Source organism: Siphateles boraxobius, unplaced genomic scaffold (genome assembly GCF_051911475.1).
Source record: "Siphateles boraxobius isolate OS27281-9 unplaced genomic scaffold, OSU_SipBor_1 87, whole genome shotgun sequence".
In the NCBI taxonomy this organism is placed as follows: domain Eukaryota; kingdom Metazoa; phylum Chordata; class Actinopteri; order Cypriniformes; family Leuciscidae; genus Siphateles; species Siphateles boraxobius.
The window spans coordinates 228667-255000 of record NW_027509216.1 but is presented as its reverse complement, the minus strand read 5'-3'; the positions used below and the strand labels follow the sequence as shown (position 1 = coordinate 255000).

Here is a 26334-nt window from a genome sequence, read left to right as displayed (position 1 = left end):
ATGAGAGATTACAGTTTTTTATAAAGTTAGCGAATGTCTTAAAACAAGATTTTAGCGATGGTGACATTATTATGGGTGGGGATTGGAATTGTACTGAATGTTTCAATGTTGACCGTAATAATGTGGAGCCTCATTTGCTTTCATCTAATTATTTGTCAAGATTGGTGAAAGAGGCTGAACTTTTAGATATGTGGAGAGTTAAGCATCCAGCAGGTAAACAGTATACGTGGGTTAAAATTTCTGATTACAGAGTAAGTGCTGCTCGCTTAGACAGAATTTATGCTTCGAAAAATTTTAATAACAGGATTATTGATTGTGTTATTTCTCCGGTAGGTTTCTCTGACCATCATCTGGTTTTTATTTCAGTAAATATGGTACAAATTCCAAAATAATCTTCTTATTGGCATTTTAATGCCAAACTGTTGCGGGATGCTTCGTTTTCCCAATTTTTTGAGGTTTTTTGGAATCATTGGAAGGGGAAGAAAAATGATTTTGAAAATTTAAAGCAATGGTGGGAGGTTGGAAAAACTCAAATAAAATTATGCTGTCAACAATACACTGCATATTCTACAACTACTCAAAGAGAAACAATTCAAGTGCTTGAAAGAGATATAGAGTCGATAGAGGCAGAAATGATTATAAGAAATGACCCAGCTTGTATCAACAACTTGCAACAGAAAAAGAAACAGCTAAGTGTTCACTTGAATGAGAGGGTGAAAGCAGTTTTGGTGAGGTCACGCTTTACATCGGTCACCGAAATGGATGCCCCAAGTGCTTTCTTTTTTAATTTAGAACGCTCAGTGTCGCAATCTAAGCAGATGACATGTTTACGTCTTCCAGATGGGAAGAGTACAAATGACATTATAGAAATGCGCCGTCATGCTGTCGATTTTTATTCTTCACTCTACAAAGCTGAGCATTGTGACTCTAGTTGTGCAGCACAACTTCTGCAAGGACTTCCTCAAATAGACTCTGGTTCTAAGACTGCTTTGGACACACAAATTACCTTTCAAGAGCTTACTATTGCGTTTGGACAGTTGAATTCCGGACGCTCTCCTGGGATCGATGGGTTGACTTCTGATTTTTATAAACAGTTCTGGAAATACATTGGAATGGACATTTATGAAGTGTTCTGCGAAAGCTATAAGGATGGCATTCTACTGTAGGGTATGAGCGCAGAATCATGGAGTCAGCATTCCTTAACACAATAAACACACGTTAACAGGGGTTTCTAAAGCCCCAACCTATGACTCTTCCAATTCTAAATCTTCCGTTAGCGCCAGCCAGTCTGGAGGGTAGATTAGTTTGTGACACCTTTACAGCGTAATGAGTCCCCACAGAGATCCTCGCGCGATCCTGATTTGTTCGCGAGCCAACATCCAAGAAGACCGTTATCTCCAAACCCCCCCCCAGCGAGGAAGGAATGCCAGATGCGCAAATGGACAACACACACACACACACACACACACACACATATATGCATCTATAACATTAAAACCCAGAAATGAGTGATTATGAAATGTAAACATGATGTATTCCTGTATGTTTGAAGTTTATACTGTATCCTGTCTATCTAGGACTGTTAGTTATGTAGTTGAACCTTGCGGACTTCTATAAAGGTCTAAGAGTTTATATATATCCTTGTATGCGTAACAAACACGGAGTGACTGGTATTAAACGAAATCACTCAACTTGCTCGAGCCAAATATATGTAAGAAGTTAATGAAAAATATAGTTTACTATGTTTTCCATCTTTGGAGTGAAAAGAGACCAAAACTAACATCACTGGTGTTCTTAGATAACGGCGTTTACGACCCAAAGGAATGTTCACAGAACTGCCACCCTCTCTGAATTCTAACCAAGGAGGAGAAATGAATCCTGTATTCATATATATATAGTATATGCTATTATATAGCCACTTGAGAATTGTATGAACAATGTATCTAAGTTCCCTATTTCATGAGTTGCCTTTCTGTGGTTTGGTCTATGTTTCTCGACAACTCTAATGCGATAATGTTTTAAACTTGGCCAACTAATGTTTAACCAAATCCATTTGTGGCAAGTTTGGTCTTGATAAACTCCAATCTTCATTCCCCATTTGTTAATTGACATTACATTTTGCTAAACTTGTGACACATTAGTATTATAAGAATTGTGAAGATTCTGCTCTTAAACACCCTAATTTCGTCGGTTTCAAATGTCTCTCTCTTAGACAAAGAGCAATAAAAACCAAAGTCCCGCCTGTGAAATTCCAACCCTCTAATTGGCCAAGTCAACAGGAAGAGGCCGGATTTCTCCAAGGTGATAAATGACGCTTCCCCCCTCCGCTCGTCTCTCTGTTACTTTTGACTGTCAAAATGTAGGGTCTCGCCTCCGGGCGAGCTCTTCGCCTTTCTTTTATTTGTTTCTAGTTTAGTTTGTGTTTTTCAGTCTTAGATAAGTCTCCGTGTTTAATTCCAATCGACGAGTGAAAAGAACACCGCGTGACATATCTCTTCAGCAAATCCATCTACAAGGGACCTTTAAACGAGCGCGCGCTCGTTTTGAAGGAGAAACACGCGCACGTGACCACGTGGCGAGAGACGCACACACGCTTCTTCACCAGCCATGCGAAGATGTGACGTTAACTCCGCGTGATTTCCCCGTAGAGATCTTTATTTCTTTTCTTTGTTAGTCAAAGTTTTGTTTTCCGTAGTCGACTCTGTTCACTTCCATAAAGTGAAACAAACTTAGCCGAACTATTTGCCTTTGGTAATGTTACCCCAAAGACTTGGAAACTCCGTTCAACGCGCGCCAAGCAGCACCCAGTGACGCTTCCTAAAGGACTCCGCTCACGCACGCGCAGGAATGCCGCGACACAGAGAGACCCAGAAACTTAAGTATATCTCTTTATAGAGCTTCTAAGAAGTATTAAGATGATGTTTTCGTGTTGTCACAGGCAGGGGACTGTCAGGGGAATGTTGCCAATGCTCTCTCTCTCTCTCTCGCTCTCTCTCTCTCTCTCTCTCTCTCTCTCTCTCTCTGTCCCTTCCCCTCTCACACGTGTTTCCATTGTCCACACTCTATGCATTTCTCGTTCATCGATGCCTTATCGTGTATTGTTGTTTATTATGTTTGTAAATACATATATCCCATGTAACCGTAGTAAATACATAAGTAGTTCTGCCTTATTAAATTCATTATATTCATCTGATTGATGTACTGCCTTTTTGCTCAAGTCCCTTAAGTGCCAAAAGATCTTATAGCAACAAGCTTACAAATTAAAGATACTTTAAAGAGTATGTGTTTATAGGGCAGGAAACCCAATTCTTGTGGCCACAGAATTGCTTTTCCTGAAATCCTATAAAGTAAGATGATATTGTGGATTCCCACAGATATTAGTCTGACAATTGAGCTAATTAATTTAGCCTGTTTTGTAAGACGTGGTCCGTGCAGGTAATTGCAATCAACGTGTGGTTAAGTGCAAGGATACACAAGCATGCATGCAGGTAAAATTACATATCATCCCTTATCGGGAGTTTTATTAACATGTAAGACTGATCTAATCCAAACATGTATGAATAATTATTAATTACCAATTATTAATTATGATATGCAAATTCCCCACGGATTAGATCCGCCCCAGAGTCTTTACACTACCTACCACATGTCAACGTGCTGTGTTGTCCCTACTGCCTAAAAAGGGAGACTTGACTCTGCTGAAGAACTGGAGACCTGTTGCTTTATTAACAACAGAGTATAAAATTTTGTCTAAATGTCTGTCAAATAGGCTTAAGGAGTTTTTACATTTGATAATTCATCAAGACCAAACCTATTGCATTCCAAAAAGATCCATTATGGATAACCTGTTTTTAGTAAGAGATACCTTGGATATCTGTAAAATGTTTAATGCAGAGGTTGGATTGATTGCTTTAGACCAAGAGAAAGCTTTTGATCGTGTCGATCATAATTATATTTTTAATCTACTTGCTGCATTCGGGTTTGGTCAGGATTTTATCAAGTGGATACGTTTGTTGTACACTGGAGCTTCTTGTATGGTCAAGTTGGGGGGTGGCCTAAGTCGACCCATTGTGGTGTCAAGGGGCATCAGACAGGGTTGCCCGCTATCGGGGCAATTGTATAGTATCGCCATTGAGCCCTTACTTTTTAATATAAGAAAAACTTTAAATGGTTTATCAATTCCCACAATGCATCAAGATTTAAGAATTAAAATTACCGCTTATGCTGATGATGTAACGGTCTTTGTTAATGATAATAATGATGTAAAAGCTTTGTCTAGAGCACTTGAGTTGTATGAAGGGGCATCATCAGCTAAAGTAAACTGGGATAAGACTGAAGCTTTTTGGTCAGGTCAAAGACATTTTGAAAATCTCCCACAACTACCAGGTACTTTAAACTGGAATAGAACGGGGCTGAAATTGCTTGGTGTGTTTTTGGGATCAGAAGAGTTTCAGAAGAAAAATTGGGAGGGAGTTTTGGAGAGAGTGTGCACCCGATTGTCTAAATGGAACTGGTTGCTACCCCAGCTATCCTATAGGGGGAGAGTTTTAGTTGCAAATAATTTGGTCGCTTCCGCGCTGTGGCATAAATTTATTGTGTTACAGCCTCCCGTCGGACTAGTTCAAGATATTCAAAGGATGCTGGTGAATTTTTTTTGGTCAGGACAGCATTGGGTCCGATCAGCTGTACTTTTTTTGCCAGTGCAAGAAGGGGGGCAAGGTCTTGTGGACATCAGATCAAGACTCATGACCTTTCGTCTGCAAGCTGCTCAGAGACTGCTGTATTACGGCGATATTGCTTGGTCCAACACTGCAGTTGCACTTTTGAGGAAAGCAGGCAACATGGGACTTGATAAACATCTCTTTTTATTGAATCTGAATGAAAAAACTTTAACAGAGTTGACTCCATTCTACAGATCTGTGATGGAAGCCTGGAAAGTTTTCTCTGTCTCAAGACCTGCTGGAATACATGCAGGTTTGTGGCTGATGGAGGAGCCATTGTTTCAGAATCCTTTTTTACCTTCAAGGCACTTGTGCTCTGTCAATGTGTCATCACGACTGATAGCTGCTGGATGTGTAAAACTTGGACATATTCTAAGCGTTAGTTTGGAGACCCTGAGTCAGAGAACTGGGATAAAATCTGCTCGATATTTGAAACAAATGACTGACGAGGTGCTTGGAGAGCTGAATCATGATCAGATCTTTTTTGTTAATAACTCCAACCATGTTAAAGAGTGGATGGCTGTACGTGACTATGATTTTCCTTCCTTGAAGATAGCTGCTGATGTACGGGGATGGCATGAGGAGGAAAATCTTATATTGTCTTTTAAAACTCCTCAGCTGGATACTTTTGAGTCTGCTGGGAAAAAGGCTCTGTATGTGACTTGTGTGAAAGTGACCAATATACGTCTTCTGTCCGGAGTGAAGTCATCTAAATGGACAGATTTTTTTGGAGTGGACATTTCCCCCAGGGGTAGCTGGCGGTCACTGTACAAACGCCCCATTGATAAACGGACAGGTGATTTACAATGGAGGATAGTACACAGTGTAATAGCTACGAACAGACATGTGGTGCACCTCAATCCAAATGTAGAGGTGGATTGTTTATTTTGTTCTGACGAAAGTATTTTTCATCTTTTTGTGCAATGTGAACGGTTGGGTAATTTGTTCGATTTTTTATCTCAATGGGTATCAGCTTTAGGTGAGAATTTATCTCCTCAATTGTTTATTTTTGGGCCAAAGTATGTCACCAGTCGTAAACATGTTTTGGTTTTACTAAATTTTGTGTTTGGAACTGCCAAACTCACTATTTGGAAAACAAGGAAAAATAAGATGCTTGGTAAAGATACTTTAGATCCTTTGCTGATGTTCAAGGGTTTGGTTGCATCAAGGCTCAGGATAGAGTATGCATACTATGCTTTGGTTGGGTGCTTACCAATGTTCGTGAATACTTGGGCTATAAATGAAGTGTTATGTAGAGTTGATGAAAATGATGATTTACTGTTGACTTTTTAAGTCCGTTTGTTGTTGTTTCTGTTTTGTGTCTTTTCTTGCGTGTTTTTTTTATTTTTTCCCCGTAATTGAGATTTTGTAACGAAGTTTGCTAGTGGTAACAGACTGGTTTTATCTGTATGTTGTAAATAAAGGTGGTTTCAATCTCTGTCTCTGTCTCAGTCTCTCACTCTCAGTCTCAGTCTCTCTCACTCTCAGTCTCAGTCTCTCTCACTCACTCTCTCTCTCAGTCTCTCTCTCAGTCTCTCTCTCTCTCTCTCACTCTCTCTCTCTCTCAGTCTCTCACTCTTAGTCTCACTCTCACTGTCAGTCTCACTCTCACTCTCTCTCTCTCTCTCTCACTCTGTCTCTCACTCTTAGTCTCACTCTCACTGTCAGTCTCTCTCTCTCTCTCTCTCACTCTCTCTCTCTCTCTCTCTCACTCTCTCTCTCACTCTCAGTCTCTCTCTCTCTCTCTCTCTCTCTCTCTCTCTCTCTCTCTCTCTCTCTCTCTCTCTCTCTCTCTCTCTCTCTCTCAATTCAATTCAATTCAGAAAGCTTAATTGGCATGACAAAAAATACATTTTGTATTGCCAAAGCATCAAAACAACATAGAAAATGATTTAGAACATTTAGTACACAAAATAATAATACTGATAGCATAAAACCATAATAATAAAATAAACAAAGATTAATAAATAAAATATAAAGGATTTAGAAAACATCTGTGTACAAAACAAAAACAAGCAAAAAACAAACAAACACAACTTGGAATTGAACATATACATTATAGGCTGTGAGTGAGTGTTTATTGGGTGTTTGCTGGTTCTCTTACGAGAGGTTCTCTCGTATTGCGTAAGTTTAGCTTACGCTACGGGAAAGATTCATCTTCTCGAGATACTGAAGCCAAAAAATTATCCTTAATTTTGTATAACTTGTCAACGCAGTGCAGCAGCTAGCAGACCTAGAGCAGGCCATCTCGCGTGCTCATTGGCTGCCCTGCGGGCAACTGCTGCAGCCTACCAGTGCGCCCGGCGTGACGTCACGCCCAATGAAGGGCGCCCGCGCCTTTATAGCGTCACAGCCCACCAGATAGGCGTGGCTTAGCGTATAAAATAGGGGCTGTAGGCTGAATTCTCTGATTTTTCGACTCTTCAGCGAGCTCTTCGCATCGCTGGATTTGAGAGAAGCCACCGCCGCCGTCGAACAGCGAACAGCCAGCTTAGGACAGCGCTGAGGAAGCCGGCCGTCTTCGCCACCTTCAGCCATCCGTGCGAGCTACGCTATCCGGCGACGTATCCTTTTTTGCAAATCATTCTAAAAGAGCAGCGAGCGTCTTTTTAAAGATGCCTCGCACTTCCTGCGGCTCGTGTAAAGCCCCGCTCAGCGCCGGAGACCGCCACCTGATCTGCGCTCTCTGCCTGGGCCTGGAACACGCAGAGCTCGCCCTCGCGTCCGGGGGCTGCGAGCTCTGTGAGGAGCTTCCGCTGTCGACCCTGCGGGCTCGACTCGAAGCGTTCAACACCACAGCAGTCACTCCGCCTCCTGTGGGACCGCGCAGAAAGAAGCGCCGTTCCCTGAGACAGCCGGAACCTGTGGCCACAGCGACGCGCTCGCCGGAGAACCTCCCTCGAGCCTCGCTCTCGCCTTCCCCACCTCTCCTCACTGACGCGCAGCTGCCGCTTGCGAGCCTCACTGCCGTTACTTCGGAGGATGAGTCCGTGGGACACGCCACAAAAGACTGCTGCTCTATCCTGGCATCAGACAGCGAGGAATGGTCGCTTCACTCCGCCTCCTCGTCAATCCAGGAATCCGCCCGTACCCGCGCTGGAGCTGACGCGGAACTTATGCGCCTGCTGACGCAAGCTGTCGACCGTCTCGGGCTCGAGTGGTCGCTGCCGAAGGAACCCGCGCCGAACAGGCTCGACGGCTGCTTCCTTCAAAGTCGCCGCCGCGCAGTTTCAGAAACCAGGCCCGCTCCATTCCTGCCGGAACTTCATGCGGAGCTGACGAAGTCGTGGAATTCGCCTTTTTCGGCTAGACTTCAGTCACAGGCCTCCGCGTCGCTCTCCCGAGTGGACGGCGCCGCCGAGAAAGGGTACACAGCGATTCCCCCTGTGGAAGAGGCGGTCGCAGCGCACCTTTGCCCGCCCTCCGCGAGATGGCGGTCAAGGTCAGCCCTCCCGTCTAAAGCCTGCAGAGCCACTTCCGCCTTGGTCGGCCGCGCTTATGCCGCCTCCGGCCAGGCCGCGTCTGCTCTACACTCGATGGCTGTGCTTCAGATCCTGCAAGCCGACCTCCTCCGTGAATGGGATGAGAAGGGCCGGGACCCAGCTGCGGTTACGGATTTGAGAAGCGCGACGGATCTTTCTCTCCGCGCCACCAAAGCTGCAGCCCAGGCCATCGGACGAGCCATGGCCTCGTTAACCGTGACGGAGAGGCACCTCTGGTTAACGCTCGCGGATATGAGGGAAACTGAGCGAGCCACCTTTCTGAACGCGCCGCTTTCCCCCACTGGTCTCTTCGGCCCAACGGTGAACGGGATTGTTGACCGCTTCTCTATGGTGCAAAAGACCACGCAGGCCATGAACCTCTTCCTGCCGCGACGCTCGAGTTCCGCCACAGGCCGCTCTCGCGAGAGACAAAGCCAGCCTCCTGTGCGAACCAGCACCCAGCGTCCCGCACAGCCTCAGCATCAGCCTTCGCAGCGACGTCAGGGCGGCCGCCCTAGATCGCGCTCAGACAGCCGTCGCAGACCGCCGCCCCCCAGAGGGCCTCGGCAAAGGCTCACGCTGAAGTCTGAGCACGCGAAGCCCTCCTAACAGCGGGAGAGAAAAGACGCGCGTGTCCCGCTGCGGCCGGACCGCCGTCAAAGTTCATTTCCCTGTCAGTCCCCTTCGAACAGGCTACTGCAGTGGTTCAACTAGCAGCCAACGAGCCGGTTTATTCACCCTCTCGCCTGCACACAAACGCCGTTTTCACGGCGACCCAGAGAAATCTCAAAAAGAGTATAATGTCTGGTCCGGCTCACGCCGTCAGTGTTTTAAGTGTAGTGAATGTGCCCACGCCCCAGTGTTCACCCCTACACATAAGCACTCAAAATCCCGTGTCACTCACAGAGCACACTCTCATAAAGCGCAGAAAAGCCGCTCGAGTGTTGAATGTAAGAAATGTGTCCACAGGTCTGTGCCCACTATCTGCCCGCTCTGTTACACGATCAAAAAAGCTTATGAACGTAAGTCTCGTGCCCGCCAGAGAGCGCTCACGCTTGCTAACACAAACCTTCCCCCGGGTCCCGCCTGTGCGTTTAAGTGTTATCACGAAACACAGGGCGTTAATAAAACGCTCCCCATCTACTATGATCGGGGCGTCAGATACAGTTGTAAGTCTCGTGCCCGCGTGCGCGCGCTCACGCTTACAGAGAGCTCTCCCGCCCAGAGCGCTGCTCGCGCGTCAAAGTGTGGCAAAAGTATGTTCTCCATCCCTTATGATCGGGACATCTCACATAAGTCAGCCGGTCTCGGCTGTCAGCGAGCGGCCATTGCCCAGAACCGAGAGCGCGCGCTCCGGTTCAGTTTCACAAGCCCGCAAATGGCGGCGGTCTGAACCCGGAGGCCATTCGCCCCCTGGCGGCTCGCATAGCTGCGTGGGAAACTATCCCAGGGATTTCAGAATGGGTGTTGAGCACAATAAAGCAGGGCTATGCACTTCAATTCGTTCGCCGTCCCCCGCGCTTTCAAGCCCGGACCGCGACGATAGTGAATGCGGAAGTAGCACACCTACTTCACGCAGAAATAGCAAAGCTGCTGTGCAAAGGGGCTATAGAAAAGGTGCCGCCTTCTCTGAGCGAGTCAGGCTTTTACAGCCGATATTTTCTCGTACCCAAGAAGGACGGAGCCTTCAGACCTATCCTAGATCTGAGATATTTGAACAAAGTGCTTGTAAAAAGACCGTTCAAAATGCTTACGACCAGAAAAATCCTCGCGCACGTTCGCCCGAGGGACTGGTTATTTCTCTAGATCTGAAGGATGCCTATTTTCAGATTCAGATAGTACCCCGTCACAGGCAATTTTTGAGATTCGCCTTCGACGGTCAGGCATATCAATACACCGTCCTGCCGTTCGGCCTGTCCCTAGCACCCCGTACATTTACAAAGTGCATGGACGCGGCGCTCGCCCCCCTGAGAAGTCAGGGGCTGCGCATAATGAACTATCTGGACGATTGGCTGATATTGGCACAGTCAGAGACAGAACTACTATCTCACAGAACAGTGCTTCTCAGTCATCTGGAAAGCTTGGGTCTCACGGTCAACTGGACCAAGAGCTCATTACTGCCCAGCCAGTCAATTTCCTTTTTAGGAATAGAACTGGACTCGGTGACCATGACGGCTCGTTTATCGACACAGCGCGCGCGCCGTGTTCGCCACCTAGCCGCATCTTTCCAGAAGGGCAGCTTTCTCCCTTTGAAAACATTTCAAAGGATGTTGGGCTGTATGGCATCAGCTGCAGCGGTGCTCCAGCTGGGCCTACTGCGCATGCGCCCGCTCCAACGCTGGTTGAACGCTCGCGCGCCTCGCCGAGCCTGGGTGTCTGGCGGCCAGAAAATCAGAGTGACTCAGACCTGCATAACAGCTCTGCAGCCCTGGTTAGTGGCCGATTGGTACCAGCATGGAGTAATGATGGGAACCATCTCTTATCGGAAGGTCATCTCGACAGACGCGTCCAACTCGGGATGGGGCGCGCTGTTCGAGGGCAGACCGGCCTTTGGCCAGTGGTCAGACCAGGAGAAGGGTTTTCACATAAACTGTCTGGAAATGATAGCGGTCGAGAACGCGCTGAAGTGCTTCCTCCCGTTTATACAGGACCAGCATGTTCTTGTCCGCTCGGACAACACATCTGTGGTATCCTATGTAAACCGTCAGGGCGGTGTCAGATCCAGAAATCTCTGCAATCTGACGGAACGCCTCCTTATTTGGTCACAGACGAACCTGCGCTCGCTGAGGGGCGGCGCATGTGCCTGGCCATTTGAACGACGGCCCAGACAGACTGTCCAGGGACAATGTTCCCCCAGGGGAATGGTCCCTGCACCCCCAAACGGTCCAGAAACTGTGGCGCCTATTCGGCAGAGCGGAAGTCGACCTGTTTGCGTCAAAAGACAACGCTCAATGCCCGATGTTCTTCTCGAAGGACGAGGACGCGCTGGCCCAGGTTTGGCCCAGCCTCCCGCTATATGCTTTCCCTCCGTTCTCTCTGTTGCCACAGGTGATCAAGAGGATCAGGGAAACGCGCCACTCGGTGCTCCTCATAGCCCCGCGTTGGGAGAATCAGACTTGGTTCCCGGAACTGGCACGGCTGTCACATACAGCTCCGTGGCCGATTCCGGTGAGGGCAGATCTCCTCTCTCAAGCTCGCGGCACGATCTGGCATCCCCATCCAGAGCGCTGGTCTCTGCATGCATGGTTGATCAACGGGTACTCGTTGCCCTGCCAGAAGGAGTGATGAACACGATCACGCAGTCTAGAGCCCCTTCCACGAGAAGGCTCTACGCGTCTAAATGGTCGGTGTTCTCTGGATGGTGCACCGACAGAGGTCTGGACCCGCGGACATGCGGGGTGGCGCATCTGCTCACTTTCCTACAAGAGCTGTTGGATAACGGAAGATCCCCATCCACGCTCAAAGTTTACGTGGCGGCCGTAGCAGCATTCGCGGAATCGACGCACGGCCAGTCACTGGGAAGACATGAGTTGGTCATCCGCTTCCTTAGAGGAGCTAGAAGGATGAATCCGCCGCGCCCCCCGTCGGTTCCCATGTGGGATCTTTCACTGGTCCTCGAGGCCCTGAAAGCTTTTCCATTTGAACCACTAGACTCCGTGGAGTTGAAATATTTATCACTAAAAGCCGTTTTTCTGACTGCACTGTCGTCAGTAAAACGTGTAGGGGATCTGCACGCGCTGACTGTCAGCGCATCGTGTCTTGAGTTCGGACCAAATGACTCTAAAGTCATCCTCAGACCTAGACATGGTTATGTCCCTAAAGTGATGGGCACTCCTTTCAGAGCGCAAGTTATTTCGCTGTCAGCTCTGCCAGCATCTGACAGCGAAAGTGATGTGAATCTCCTCTGCCCTGTCAGAGCGCTGAGGGTTTACATTACGCGCTCCGCCTCCTTCAGGCGTTCGGAGCTTTTCGTTTCGTTTGGTGGCCGCGCCAAGGGGCTTGCCTCCTCGAAACAGAGCCTGTCCAGATAGGTAGTGGACGCTATAGCGGCAGCTTACGCGTCAAAAGGCCTGCAATGCCCTCTGGGCATCAGGGCTCATTCCACGAGAGGTGTGGCCTCGTCGTGGGCATGGTCCAGTGGAATTTCTATCCATGACATATGTGTAGCGGCGGGCTGGAGCTCCCCGTCTACCTTTGTCAGGTTTTATAACCTAGAAGTTCCTGCCTTGCAGGCTAAACTGTTGTCAGTCTGAAAAGAGGTGTATTCTGCCCAGATCTCCTGCTCAGATCACGTTCATGACTCAGCTCTCCTGGTTGAGCTGCACTAAGTAGGGTATGTGCCATATGACTATACAGACCGGCGCGCTGCTCTGTATTCCCTATGTGTGCTTATGTACAAGTGATGGCCCGCGTGGCTGGCCACCTTATTTTTTCCACTTATGGGGTTCCCCTTAAGCTCGGGGTCTCATGTGGATGCTTGGCGCGCACGGCGTTGACAAAGTGTTCCCGTAGCGTAAGCTAAACTTACGCAATACGAGAGAACCTCTCGTAAGAGAACGATACTCGGTTACTAACGTAACCTCGGTTCTCTCTAGAGAGGGAACGAGTATTGCGTAACCGGCCGTGCTCACGCCACGAGCGACTTCGCTTCAGTCGTCGAAAAACCAGAGAATTCAGCCTACAGCCCCTATTTTATACGCTAAGCCACGCCTATCTGGTGGGCTGTGACGCTATAAAGGCGCGGGCGCCCTTCATTGGGCGTGACGTCACGCCGGGCGCACTGGTAGGCTGCAGCAGTTGCCCGCAGGGCAGCCAATGAGCACGCGAGATGGCCTGCTCTAGGTCTGCTAGCTGCTGCACTGCGTTGACAAGTTATACAAAATTAAGGATAATTTTTTGGCTTCAGTATCTCGAGAAGATGAATCTTTCCCGTAGCGTAAGCTAAACTTACGCAATACTCGTTCCCTCTCTAGAGAGAACCGAGGTTACGTTAGTAACCGAGTATCGTTTCTGGTCGTCCCTCAGGATGCGGCAAGATGCTATAAATTTTGCAGCTATATTTGAGCATTTGGCTTCTTCGCCAAGAATGAAACGGAGTTTTTGGGTTGGATTACAGGTGTTAAATTGGGGAAATATGCTATTAATTTTGGGGTAATAGTGGTCTCTGATGTGTTTATATTTTGGGCATTCTGTGAGGAAGTGCAGCTCGTTCTCTGTCACTCCCAGGATGCAGTGCGAGCAGAGTCTGTCCTCACGGGAGAGCCAGGTCTGTCTGCGCCGGCCCGTCTCTATGGCCAGACTGTGCTCGCTGAGTCTGTACATCGTCAGTGTTTTCCTGAGTCTCACATCACTCACTGTGCTCAGGTAGTTCGCAACAGTGTACTCTCGATTTAGTGCCGAATAACATTCCAGTTTGTGTTGGTTTTTAATGGTGTTTGTCCAATGGGTGATGTACTTGTCTTGTTCTGTGGTGATAATTTGTGCGGGCCGAATGTGTGTGAGTGTGTGTGTGTGCTGAGGTGAGCTGATATCTGCAGGAGAGAGCTCAGTCAGTCTCATCACCAGCTGACACAGGGGACTCCTCGTGATAGTGTGAATGTGTGTGTTGGTCCCTGAGATCTGGAGCGTTTCTGGAACATCATGACTCTAGTTTTCTGGAGGTTGACGGTCAGGGCCCAGGACTGACAGTAATCCTCCAGCAGATCCAGGCTGTCCTGAAGCCCCTCTTTAGTGGGCGACAGGAGAACCAGGTCATCTGCGTAGAGAAGACACTTTATCTCTGTGTCGTGTAGAGTGAGACCTTGAAAGGGAGCATGTTCTAACGTATCGGCTAATTGGTTGATGTAGATGTTGAAGAGGGTGGGGCTTAAACTGCAGCCCTGTCTCACTCCACGCCCCTGGGGGAAAAACTCGGTTCTTTGGTTTCCAATTTTGACAGCGCATTGGCTGGCTGTGTACATCGATTTGATCAAATCATAGAATTTCCCCCCTATTCCACTGTCGATAAGTTTTAGGTATAATCCTTCATGCCAGATTGAATCAAATGCTTTCTTGAAATCAATGAAACAAGCAAAAATTTGTTCTTTGTTTTGATGTACATATTTGTCAATTAGTGTTTGTAATGTAAAAATGTGGTCGGATGTGCGACATTTTGGAAGAAAGCCGATTTGGCATTTACTCAAGGCATTGTGCTTTATAAGGAAGTCTAAAGGTCTGGAGTTCAAGACGCTGCAGAGAACCTTCCCCAGGTTACTGTTCACACAGATGCCTCGGTAGTTGTTTGGGTCTAATTTGTCTCCGTTCTTGTGGATGGGGCTGATGAGGCCCTTGTTCCAGATCTCCGGGAAGAACCCTACACACAAAACATCATTGAACAGTTTCAGCATGGCCAGTTTGAAGCTTTGGTCTGTGTGTTTCAGCATCTCGTTCAGGATGCTGTCGACACCACAGGCTTTCTTGGGCTCAAGGACGCATAATTTGTCTTCCAATTCTTTCATTGTTATGGGGAAATCTAAAGGGTTTTGATTTTCTTTAATTGATCTTTCCAAATTGTCTTGTTTATTAATTATTTCATTTTGTTTATAATTTTGAATTTCAGTTGGGCTGTATAATTCTTGGAAGTGGTTTTTCCACTTCTCCCCGTCTTGGATTGCCAGAACTTCTCGATTTGGTTTGTATAACAATTTCCATTTATCCCAAAATTTGTGTGAGTTTATACATTTTTCAATTTCTTCAAACTGGTTTTGCAAAAACTGTGCTTTTTTCCGCCGGAGTGTGGCTTTATATTGTTTTAATGCCTCACAGTAAAGAAGGCGGAGGTCCGAATTATCTGGTTTTCTGTGTTTTTGGTTTGATAAATTTCTGAGGTTTTTTCTCAGAGCCTTACAGTCCAAATCAAACCATTTGTCTGTATCTAAATATTTTTTCTTTGGTTTAACAATTGACAAATTACTTTTTTGTGTTGTTTTGTAGAATATGTTGTTTAGATCTTGTACTTCCTGATTGATGCCGAATTGATTTTTTGGGTATTCCTGTATTTGGAATGAATGTATGAGGGATTGTATTTCTGAAGATTCAACAGCAGTGCTGTAATTAGTGCCACTGTTTTCAGTCCATTTGAAAGACATTATTTTGCTCATTTGATATGGGGTCCTGATTGGTTTGGGTGATGTTTCAGATTGCTTTATATAGAGGGTGATTTGGCAGTGGTCTGAGAAAGGTTTTAGTGGTTTGACTGTGAATGCTCTCAGAGATGAAAGGTCTAGATCTGTGATGGCATAATCTACAGTGCTGTTACCAAGAGCTGAGCTGTAGGTGTATCAGCCGAGCGAGTCTCCTCGCAGTCTTCCGTTGACAATGTACAGAGCCAGTCCTCGGCAGAGCTGTAGTAGCTGCCGTCCGTGAGCGTTCACGGTTTGATCGCAGTTTTGCCTGCTGGGGTAAGAAGGGTACAGGTCATTATTGCCAGTGATGAATCTGGTACCGTGCGATTCTAAGAAATCTAATTCTTTTCCTGTTCGACTGTTTAAATCACCCATAAGCAGCACATTTCCCTGGGCCTGGAAATTGCTGATTTCTCTCTCTATGTTTTGGAAAGTTTCCTCTTGGAAATACGGAGACTCGAGGGGTGGAATGTAAGTTGCACAAAGGAAAACCGGCTTAGATGCTGATATCATTCCTTTTTGTATTTTTAGCCACAGGTGGTGCTGTTCTCTTTTGATTAAATCTATAGCCAGTTCAGATTTGATCCATATTATCATCCCTCCCGAGTCTGTGAATTTGACTGATGGTAATATTATTTCTCTGTATCCTGAGGGACAGCCAGTGAACGCATCTCCTCTACACCATGTTTCCTGTAAGACGATGACATCTAGGTCTTGAAGTTCTTTCATAAAATCAGAATTTCTACTTTTTAGGCCAAAGACTGAGGAGTTTAGACCTTGAATATTCCACATAGAAAAACTAAGTGATTTCATCATAAACGTTTAAAATAATGTGTTTGGTTTGTTTGCTATTTTGAGAAAAGAGAAATGATGCAAAATTAAAATAGATTAAATTAAAGCAATGAATAATGGAAGTAAAGTTATGTTAGGAACTCAAAACATTAACAATTCCATATTAAATGTACATTAATACCACAGACTTAGGTAGGTTGTGTGTGTGTTTTTTTTTTTTTTACCACTGTCCACTGTGTGTTAGTTGGTGAGAGCAGATGATACTCAGCATGTGTTGGATGTCGTGGAGTTCAGCTTTAGCTCGGTCTGCTCCTCCGCTGACAGCTTGGGCGTAGCTCGGTCTGCTGGACTGGGCCGGGCTCTGCTGTGGAAGGGCTTCAGCTGCTGGAGCTGTGGGGCTGTTGTAGGACAGTCTGTAGGGGTCCTGTCTGGGTGGTGCTGCGGGTGGTGCTGCGGGTGCTGCTCTGGGTGCTGCTCTGGGTGCTGCTCTGGGTGCTGCTCCGCTCTGGGTGCTGCTCCGCTCGGGGCTCTAGATGAGCTGTGGGCTGGGATGTAGTTTGCTGGAGTGTGTCTCGATGGATTGACTGGGTTAGGGCTGGTTCTGCTCCACCTGGGGCTGGTCTGGTTGGTCCTGTTTAGAGTGACATCTTTGAGTCTCTTTGCGAGGATGTGTACCAGGTTCTTATAAAGGTGGACGTGGTCGTATAGACATTCAGTGTCCAGGTCTGGATGATGGGCCAAGTGGACGTTGGGCAGGAGGGCACAGTGTCTAGAGATGCTGGAGTTTATTTTATTTATTGTGTTGGGATGGAAATCTCTCCTCTGGAGTAGAGTGGACAGGATGATTTTAGAGTTGGGGAAAGTTTGTCTAGCTTTTTCCACGACAGCTCTGAGGGAGTCAGACACTCGGTCCTGCTGGCTCCGCAGGTCGTTGGTGCCCGTGTGGATAATGATGTGGCTGGGCCGGCCTAGCTGGGACTCTGTCAGGAGCTCCAGGGCTTTGTCGGTGGTGGGACACCACAATTTAACAGCTCTGTGTTGGGGGAAAAGTTTCTTTACATCGATGAATTTGCCGTTTGAATCGATGAGTAGAGCTATTTCAGGTTCCTCTGTGCTGGTTGGTGCTGGGCTGCTGTGAGACGAGGGCTGATGCTGCTGTGCTGTGGAGTCTGGCAGGGGGCGCTGTGATGGCTGTGAGCGGTCTGGGTCGGGTCTCTCAGCGTTGACGGGTGGGTGTTGACTCCCTGTGTTCGGCGACTCTGAGGGGGAGGGCAGTATTTGAGCTCTGTGGGTCTGCTCTGGTTCTGCTCTGGCCAGGAGGAGCTCACTCAGCTGCTCTCTCAGGGCCTGGATCTCACTGCTCTGCTGCTCTCTCTCCTCCTGTATCTCTCTCAGCTGATGCCTCATCTCTGCTGTGGACTGTTCTCTGTCCTCTAGCTGCAGTCTCAGTGCGGCCAGCTCACACTGATAGCTGTTCCTCTCTGTCTGAAGCCGTCTCATTTGCTGTGTGAGGGCTGAAAGTCTCTGTGTTAAGTGCTCTGTGTTCTGCTGGAGTTCAGTATGAGCTGCACATTTGTCTGACGGCTGCTGTCTCAGCACAGATTCTCTGAGCTGCACCATCTCCATCTCCAGCTTGGTGAAGTGCTCCTGTAGGAGAGGTATGGCTTTGAGCAGGGAGGGTGAGGTGTGCTCAACAGTTTCTGCAGGAGTGGCTCTGAGATCTGAGGTGCTGTTCGGTGGATTCTGATCAGATGACAAGCCTTCAGATAGTACAGCTTTCTCATGTTTCATAATTTCACCTATTGTTTTGTAGTCTGCCTGGAATAATTTCAGGTCCCCCTGTACCATGACTGTGCCATTTTTATAGATGTTCACAGTTATTACTGTGCTGTCAGGGTCGTGTGGTTCTCTGATTTTGACTTTCCAGCCATTACAGATGCCTTCTTTCTTTACAGAGGGGTAATGGTGGATGATGGCTTTATGCCAGGCTCTGGGGTGATCAGAGAAGAAAATGAGGTTGCAGACTTCTCCTGTTTTGAACAGGTCTGCAAACAGAGTCTCAGGGTTGTTTGTCAGAAGTTTCTGCTTATAGGTTTTTCTTGCGGTTTCAGATTTCACCTCAGAGGGATATTGTATGGTGGTGAGGGGGAACTCATCTGCATATGGCAGTGGACTGATTGCAGCTGCTGCTCTGATTGGCTGATTCTCTCTGCCTCAGTTGAATTGATACATTGAGGAATGCCAGAGTGAGGGCTAGCCATAGCTTTAGCTTTTTAGCATTTTTAGCTTATAAAAACATTAAAAGATCAATTTTATGCCCTTATATTTGGAAAAAATAAGCAAGCAAGCCGAAAAAAAGATTTCCAGAGCAGTTTTAGTCGTACTCACTGCTTCTCCCTCTGTGAATCGGTGGTTCTTTTCCAGTTTTAAACTTTCCCTCCAATTTTCCAGCAGGCCTGTTGCTAGAAGTCTGATCTTCTGATCCTCTGCGTTGATTATTTGTGTTTAAAAATAAAAAAAGCTGTATTTTCCAGGTTCTTTTCATCAAAGTTCACATTTGTATGTGGTATTCTTCTAGATTTTGTAGATTTTCGGTATATTTCTTTTCTCAAAATAGCAAACAAAGAAGAAAATCTAAGAGCTCATGGAGATCATGGAGATCATGGCTTGTCTCTTGTCTCTCTCTCTCTCTCTCTCTCTCTCTCTCTCTCTCTCTCTCTCTCTCTCTCTCTCTCTCTCTCTCTCTCTCTCTCTCTCTCTCTCTCTATCTCTCTCTCAGTCTCAGTCTCTCACTGACAGCGTCACTGTCTTCAAGTAAGTATTGTTACTCTATTATATCTTTTTCTTTCAGCTTACTCTCTCTCACTGTCCAAATATATATTTTTTTAATTTAGTTTTTATATAGCCTATAGCCACCCTATACTATACATCCTTAATACTTTTTGTCTGACTGTGTTTTTATCTTCCTTTCCAGTATAGTATCTTTGAAATGGCTGCTCAGCAAGATAGAGAGAGAGCAGATGATGCTATTTTCCTTGCAGACATGTTCCTTGCTCAAACCAAAGTGAGTATTTTTTGAGACAATCCAGTATTGGTAATAATACTAAAGAGTGGGAATTAGAGTGCAAAATTTGAATGAACTGCTCAAGATTTGGCTGTATTTCAGTTTTATCATAAACTGCTCACTTTCTGTCATGCAAGGCAAACCAAGCGAAGGACAAAACAACATCTGCTAAAGGTAATACATTTAATGTCCGATGGGTGGAGAGAGATGCTAAAGGACGTCCACTGCTCAAAAGAAGCAGAAGTGGAGAGACACGAAAATGTGCTTCAGCTACAGGTAGTCCATGTCTTCCAAGATTATTTGTGATTACCCACCACACAATGCTTCTTAACTAAGTATAACTGTGCCCATTGTATACAGAATTCAGCTTGCTATTTGTTAGGTAGGTTTGTTAGGTTAAAAGGATTTCTGTTTCCGGATTTTAATAATTTTCCTTTAAATACTGTATGTTAAACTGTGCCATCAGAAACACCACATGGTGGATGTGTTACTTATGTTATTGACTTCACTGTAATGCTTAGCAATTCCAAAGAAATTAAGTAGAAGTGAAGCATCAGTGTCAGGTTCATGCTTCTAACAGTTCAAGATTATGAGGAAAAAAACTTTTAGAGTTTAAAGGAATTGTCAGACATATCAATCAACCTATTATAGCCTTAAGTCACTATATGAACACTGTTATTGTATGCTTGTAAGACATGGACATTGTTATCTCTTTCCTTTCTATCTATCTTTTCAGTTGTTTCTGTGGTTGGCAGTGAGGACGCTACACCTTTTGAGTCGTCTGAGGAGGTTCCCACAGCTACCCAATCAAACTGCTCTCAACACTTATTCGGTAAGATGACACCTGACCTCACTGTAATTTAGCAATTTAGCAATAAGCGTGAAAGAAATTATTATTTTCTTATTTCTGTCTTTTAGACATTGAGATGCAGAAACTGCAGGATATTCTGACCACAGCAGATGTTCAAGGCACCAACAAGTCCCCTTCAACATCCACATCATGGAGCTTGCGCCAATCTGTAGCCCAAGATGAGTGGCGGAAAGCAAGGTCTTATCACATCAACTGCTTGCTGTCCTGCAATGTGGCTCTAGAAAAGAACTGCAGCCACTGCACATCTCCTGCCGTCATTCGCTGCAGAGACTGCATGCCCCAAGAGTGGCTGTGCATGGATTGTGACACACACATACACAAAAAACTGTCCTGCATTGAGGGAATTTACAAGCCCGTTGAGCCAACAGTGTGCTGTGTAAAAAAAGATGGCAAATATACACTGGTCAATCAAGGTAGTGTTTTGAACCTTTTTGGTAAAGTGATTTTTTGGTGAAGTTTTTTTTTAATTATTATTATTTTTTTACTTTTATTATGTTAATTGTACAAATTTTTAATGATTTCTCTCAAATGATTTCTCTTCTTTTTTCAGTATGTTTATTACCTACAGTGAGACCTGTCCAGTTATGCACTTGCGACCCTTCAAACTTCACAGAATCAGCTGGCAGAGCAATCATTTTGGTTTGCATAAATGGTAGGAACTATGGTTTTATATTTAATTTTTTTTCTTGTCCCTTTGTGTGTTAGAATGTTCTACTTTTTTATTTTAGGTCGGTATGACTTGCACTTGCCAAACTTGCTGTGCAGATTATGTCTGGCTCATTGGACACCTGACATGAGTGACCTAATAAGCAGTGGGTACTGGCCAGCATCTGTGAATGCTGACACGCTGTTTTCAGTCGATGTCTTCAGCTCATTTGAAGAAATGAAAACTGTTGCACCAGGATTATCGAGACAAGGTTTTTTGCGGATGTTAGAGAGGAGGACTTGTCTCTTTGGAAGGGTAAGATCAGTGTGGATCGAAGTTGCCTTAAGTAGAGATGGGAGAATATTAGTGTAGCTATTTCATTTTACTCTTTACTAATCGCATGTACAGACTGGGAAAATACATGGAGACGTATTTCAAAGAAGCTTCATGGAATACACATTCTGCCAGTACCAGTGTGAAGAAATGGCCAGTGTAGAGCACTTCACCTGCCCGGCTTGCACACCCAACATGCTCGCTCTTTGTGCAGATGGCAACAGAAAAGTGTACCGATTTCGGCAGTCAAAAGGGTTAGTTGTTTTACACTTGTAATCGTTTTACTTAATGTAAAATTAACAGAACATATAATGTCTTACAGGGAGGAACCCTATTTTGATGGCACCTTCATTGCCAAGGACACTGATGTACACCATTTTGTTGATGAGATCAGGAGTAAAATGAAAAGTGTTAGTTTTTGCTCCTATGATTTAAATCCAAAATTTGAAATGTATGATTGTTGCTTTATTAAATAGATATTGTATCCCTAGCATGGTGCACTCTTTTAAGCAATCTTGTGTTGAGGTTTGAAATTAAACATGGTATGTGCGGTGGCATCCAAAATGGCTAGTTTAGCAGCTCATTCATTATGTAATAGCAGATCTCTGTAAGAGATAGTGACTATGCATGCAGTTTGTCACCCTAAAGAAAGTGGAAGATGCATTTTCTGAAGCTCCTCTTTAGTAGTAGTTTGAAAGTAAACCTTTTATTATCACTGATCATTACAAAGATGCCAGTTGGTGTGATGTAATCTGACTCATCCTGATGGATGAAGTAACTAGAACAAATAGCAACTTTCAGTTTTAACCAGAATTATTTTGTCATGCAGACTGCCGGCAAAGGGATCTCTGGAGCCAGTCAGTGTCTGCTGCACGTGAAACGGCCAGAAAAGCAAGCAAACTGGATGAAGAGGGCCTTGAGGTGGTTGTTTGCAGACACGGAGTGCTACTCAAGGCTCTTAACACGTACAGGGGGGAAATATTTGCTTATCCGCTGTACCTGCAGAAGGAGCTCCAAGCAGCCACAAACGGGCAGTTCTATTGCACAGATATTGCTTGCAAGTATTGGCCTTATCTTGAGAAGTTGGCAGTCTCCATGTTGGAACTCAGACCTTTACTGCAGATGAGACCATTCCTTTCTGTCATGCATGCCAAGGCTCATTCAACCAAGTGTGAGGTACTGCCTATTCTTTATAATACCATTTGAAATAGTATTTTTATGACTTATAATACAGTGTATATGTTTATAATATAAGTGCCACACTAATTTGTTAGATAATCTGGAGTGGCAAAAATCAGGAAGGTGCTGCACAACTGCAGGGGAGGAGGTCGAAATGGTAAACAGCTACCTGTCTCGTTGTGCCCTCACAACCAAGTACATGACAAAATCTGGTAATTGTTGCTTATTTATATTACTTTAGGATAGCTGTCTTTTATTCTTTCTTCTTTGTATTGTTTTTATTCTTTATGTCTAATACTAATAATATGTACTCTGAGATTCCAAATATTATATAATATGTATTGCAAATATAAAGCTGGAAATATTCTAATATGATAGTAACACATTAATAGAACTGCATTACATCTCTCTTTAATTAAAACTCAATGGTCAATGTGTGGATGAAGTAAAATCTCATGACCATTAATGGGACTTTCCTCCATCACATCATTTTGTTCTTTAAAGCCAGAAATGACATGCTAACTGTCCATGCAATTGGATGGAACCGACGGAAGCAGGACGGCCTTCATCTTGCACTGTCCAGCAGATACATCAAGGTATTATGTTGTGTCTGAGTTATGTATAAAAAGCTTTTTATGATTTTCTCACTTTTTAAGATCACAAAGGCAGAAATACTTTTTTTTTACACCAGACTTTCAAAAAGGCTGAGTCTCAGAGACTGGATGATTTGAGCAGTGAGCTGGGGTGTCCGGAGAACATCATGCATCAGTGGTTAGATGATGTCACACAATGGGCTACTGACGGTTCAGTGTTTTATGGACATTCTTCTATGTAGCTTACTAATATTGCAGCGTGATAATTTATTGTGTAACTGAGAATCTTTGCCATGCGTAAGGATTAAGTAAGGACGTGTCGTCCTGTTTTGTTTGTTATAAACTTGTGGGCTTGTAAGCTCCTTTGAGACTGTAATAATTGATTTGGGGCTCTAAATAAACTTAACTTGAACTTCAAATTTTACATTTACAGCCTAAAATACACCATAATCATTTACTTGTATTATTGTTGTTGCTTTAAGATTCTGTAGGTACCAGATGTGATGACCAATATGAACGTCAGAAATCTACTGAACAAATGTTTCTTGGTGTTCATCAAAAAAAAGCCAGCCTTTATAATCAGACTGGTGTGTTGATAAGTCTGTTCTGGCTCTCTATGCCCTCTGGTATTGCATTAGTTTGCCGCTGTATTTATTTATCCTACCCTCTAGGGGTCAGTATCTTCTTTGGCGGGTTTGGGTTTCTGTTCAATGTTTTTTCGCGTGCGCAAGTTCAACGCGCGTTAGTGATGAGCGGAAGCAACAGGCGGAAACGTTTCTCACGAGGTGTTAGGAAAATGTTCCTGAGGCGTTTACATTTCTGCTCTCCTCTCAAACCCCCGTATATCTTCGATAAGCGTTGATATGACATAATCTGCAAGTAGCCTAATTTATTGCCCATATTGTTCTAAATAATCTGTTATTTGAGAGGTTATGTTGACTCTTCCTAGCGAACGTTTCTAGCTTCGTGTTTAGTATGCGATCGCGCAATATACTATAAGTCGATGCTATATATAACTCTGTTGTTTTTTTGTCATCCTGGTCGTCAGATTGTACTTATAGGTTGTTAAAGATTGAACGAATAGTCTCGATGATTCCTGTATAGCTTTGATGAAGACTGGCTGAATTCGCGACTAAATGTAATGAAAAGAGAAAATCCTGTTATGCTTTTACAAAATAATGTAGAAATAACAAATTTATAGCTTTATTATTCAGTAGCGGGAATTTATGTCTGGATCTCAGACACGTTGATCAATATTCTGAACTGATTGTGAATTTGTGTACAATTATCTGCAGTATATTCAGCAGCCTGCATGATAGTGTCTTGATTCAAGTTACATTGTTTTAACACTGTAATCTGGTTATTCTTATGTTTTGTATTCTAATTATTTCCAATATGTAAAGGCACAACTATGTGTTTTGATTTGTTAAATGTATCTTTGATAGTATTTTTTTGTATGTTCACAGTTTTACAGTAAAAAGACAAGAAGGAAAGATAGTGAGAAGAAAACTGAGTCTTGTCATTCCTGGAAGCTCCTTTCCTTGTTGTATTGTTTAGCTCGCTGTATAGGCTGAGTTGCAAACTACACACAAAAAAAGTGCTCCACAACCTGACGTGAGCACTAACAAGTGTCCATATCCGCCACCCACTCCAATGGCCACTTCTTTCCACTGTAACACAAAAAGGAAATATGCAATTAGTCGTTTTGGTTCTGCAGAGGAACTGTAGACACAAAGACACACATTAAGACTCCTGTAGCTGTTTTCCAATGGCTGTGTTTTAGTGGAGTTTTTTCATTACATCACAGTTGTCTAATGTTAATCAACTACAATGCAAGGAAAGCCTTAATTGTTATTTTAAAAATTCTATAATCTGTTATGTTTCTGACATGAATCACTGTTTGGTGTGCACAAGACTCGTAAGTGTTTTACATTTTTGGGTTGGATTTACATTTATCAGAAAGTTAGGCCAACTGCTCAGTTTTTGAGACAATTCTATTTTAAAGCATAAATTGATTTTGTCTTAGTAACTCAAAAATGAGGAATGTGAAGTCCACATTTTACTGTGAGACAATGTGACAAATGAAGATCTCAAGCTGACATTAAATATATTGGTCCAGTTTTTAAGTAAGGCAGTAATGCTGTAACTGACAATTTCTCTGTATTAAACTTTCGTTTACAAAGACGTGAAACTCACCGAGTGGTCTGGGGTGTTCACTGATATGCTCACACAAAAATCGCTGCAAAAGATGCTTTCCAACAGATTTTATCGTAGTTTTTGTACCAAGTCAAGGCAATGGAGTCGGACAAAACTACGATTAAACATGTTGGATTTGTAAACTAAAGTTTAATGCGTTTTACGAATGATTGTTCCAGTACACATAGACAACCATTTTGGAGGGGTGAAACCGTTCGATTTCATCAGAAACGATCTTAAAACAGGGCAAGTGTAAACAAGTGTAAAATACCGAACTAACCCTTTAAATTGCATTAGCCTTAAGGCAAAAGGTCACGTCACCTTTGGTTCTCTCTTGAAGATACAAATATATAGACTTTTACATAATGCAGGCCGTGTAGTTTGGGCATAACATCTTTATCATTATTGGCTATAACTGTATTTTCGGTGTGCATGTAAAGTGTTAATGGCAAATAAGATTAAGGGAATAAAGAGAAAAAAACTCAATGAAGTGTCTTATTAAGGTGTTGGGCCACCAAGAGCCACCATAACAACTTTTTAGACTGAAGCTGTTATAAACACCAAATAAATGCATATATTTTGGACCATTGGAGCTCCCCAGATTTCAGAGACTTAGAGAAACTATGCCAAAGAGCATGAAACTCTTCTGGGGGCACGTAGTAGTCCAACACCTTATTAAGACACTTTGTGTGGGTTATAAAAATATATTTATGAACTATATTGACAAATCTAACCTTAATCTTACCTAAAATATGTCAATAGTTTGTACATGTTAAAACTAATTGGCTATGTCTTACCCATGAGAAGTTGTACATACCAGAGTTTGCATCGCTCCCACTTCCACTTGCTTCCATTTTTGACCCTAAAAATAGTGAGACTTTTTCAGTTTCAAATATTTGCTTTGTTTAGCAGTTATACTAATCACCAATACTTTTTTTAAGACCATTACACCAATAAAATAACATTTTGTAACCTTTGTAGTGTTTTAATGGTATTTAACCTTAATGACTTTGTATTTGGCAACGCTCTTCACAGGGTAATAACCCTGGCTCCCTGTCACTGTATGTGGGCATTCTGAAAGGAAACAAATATTACATTCACAAAGCTTAACTCTACTATAAACAAGCCATTATAGAATGATAAGTGGTTATTTAGCTAGAATGGGTTGTACTTAGTTACAGTTTTTTTATTGTAGTTATTATGGTACAGAAGTTGTATTGAACACTGTTAATTTACTGTAAATGTAATCAACACAAACTTTAGGGTTGGGCAGTTGTAATAAATATATTGGCAA

General features: G+C 44.2%; 2 long non-coding RNA genes across 2 annotated transcripts; both read left to right on the top strand.

The window, feature by feature from the left end:
* The first annotated feature begins 20420 nt into the window (after window positions 1–20420).
* LOC143731490 (uncharacterized) lies at window positions 20421–21325 on the top strand. The gene is made up of 4 exons (XR_013200768.1): window positions 20421–20506; window positions 20644–20745; window positions 20822–21054; window positions 21148–21325. It is a non-coding gene; the product is annotated as an uncharacterized LOC143731490 (long non-coding RNA).
* Window positions 21326–21394: 69 nt separating this feature from the next.
* On the top strand, window positions 21395–22907 carry LOC143731494 (uncharacterized). Its single transcript, XR_013200771.1, has 4 exons — window positions 21395–21482; window positions 21902–22248; window positions 22347–22463; window positions 22756–22907. It is a non-coding gene; the product is annotated as an uncharacterized LOC143731494 (long non-coding RNA).
* Window positions 22908–26334: the final 3427 nt, after the last annotated feature.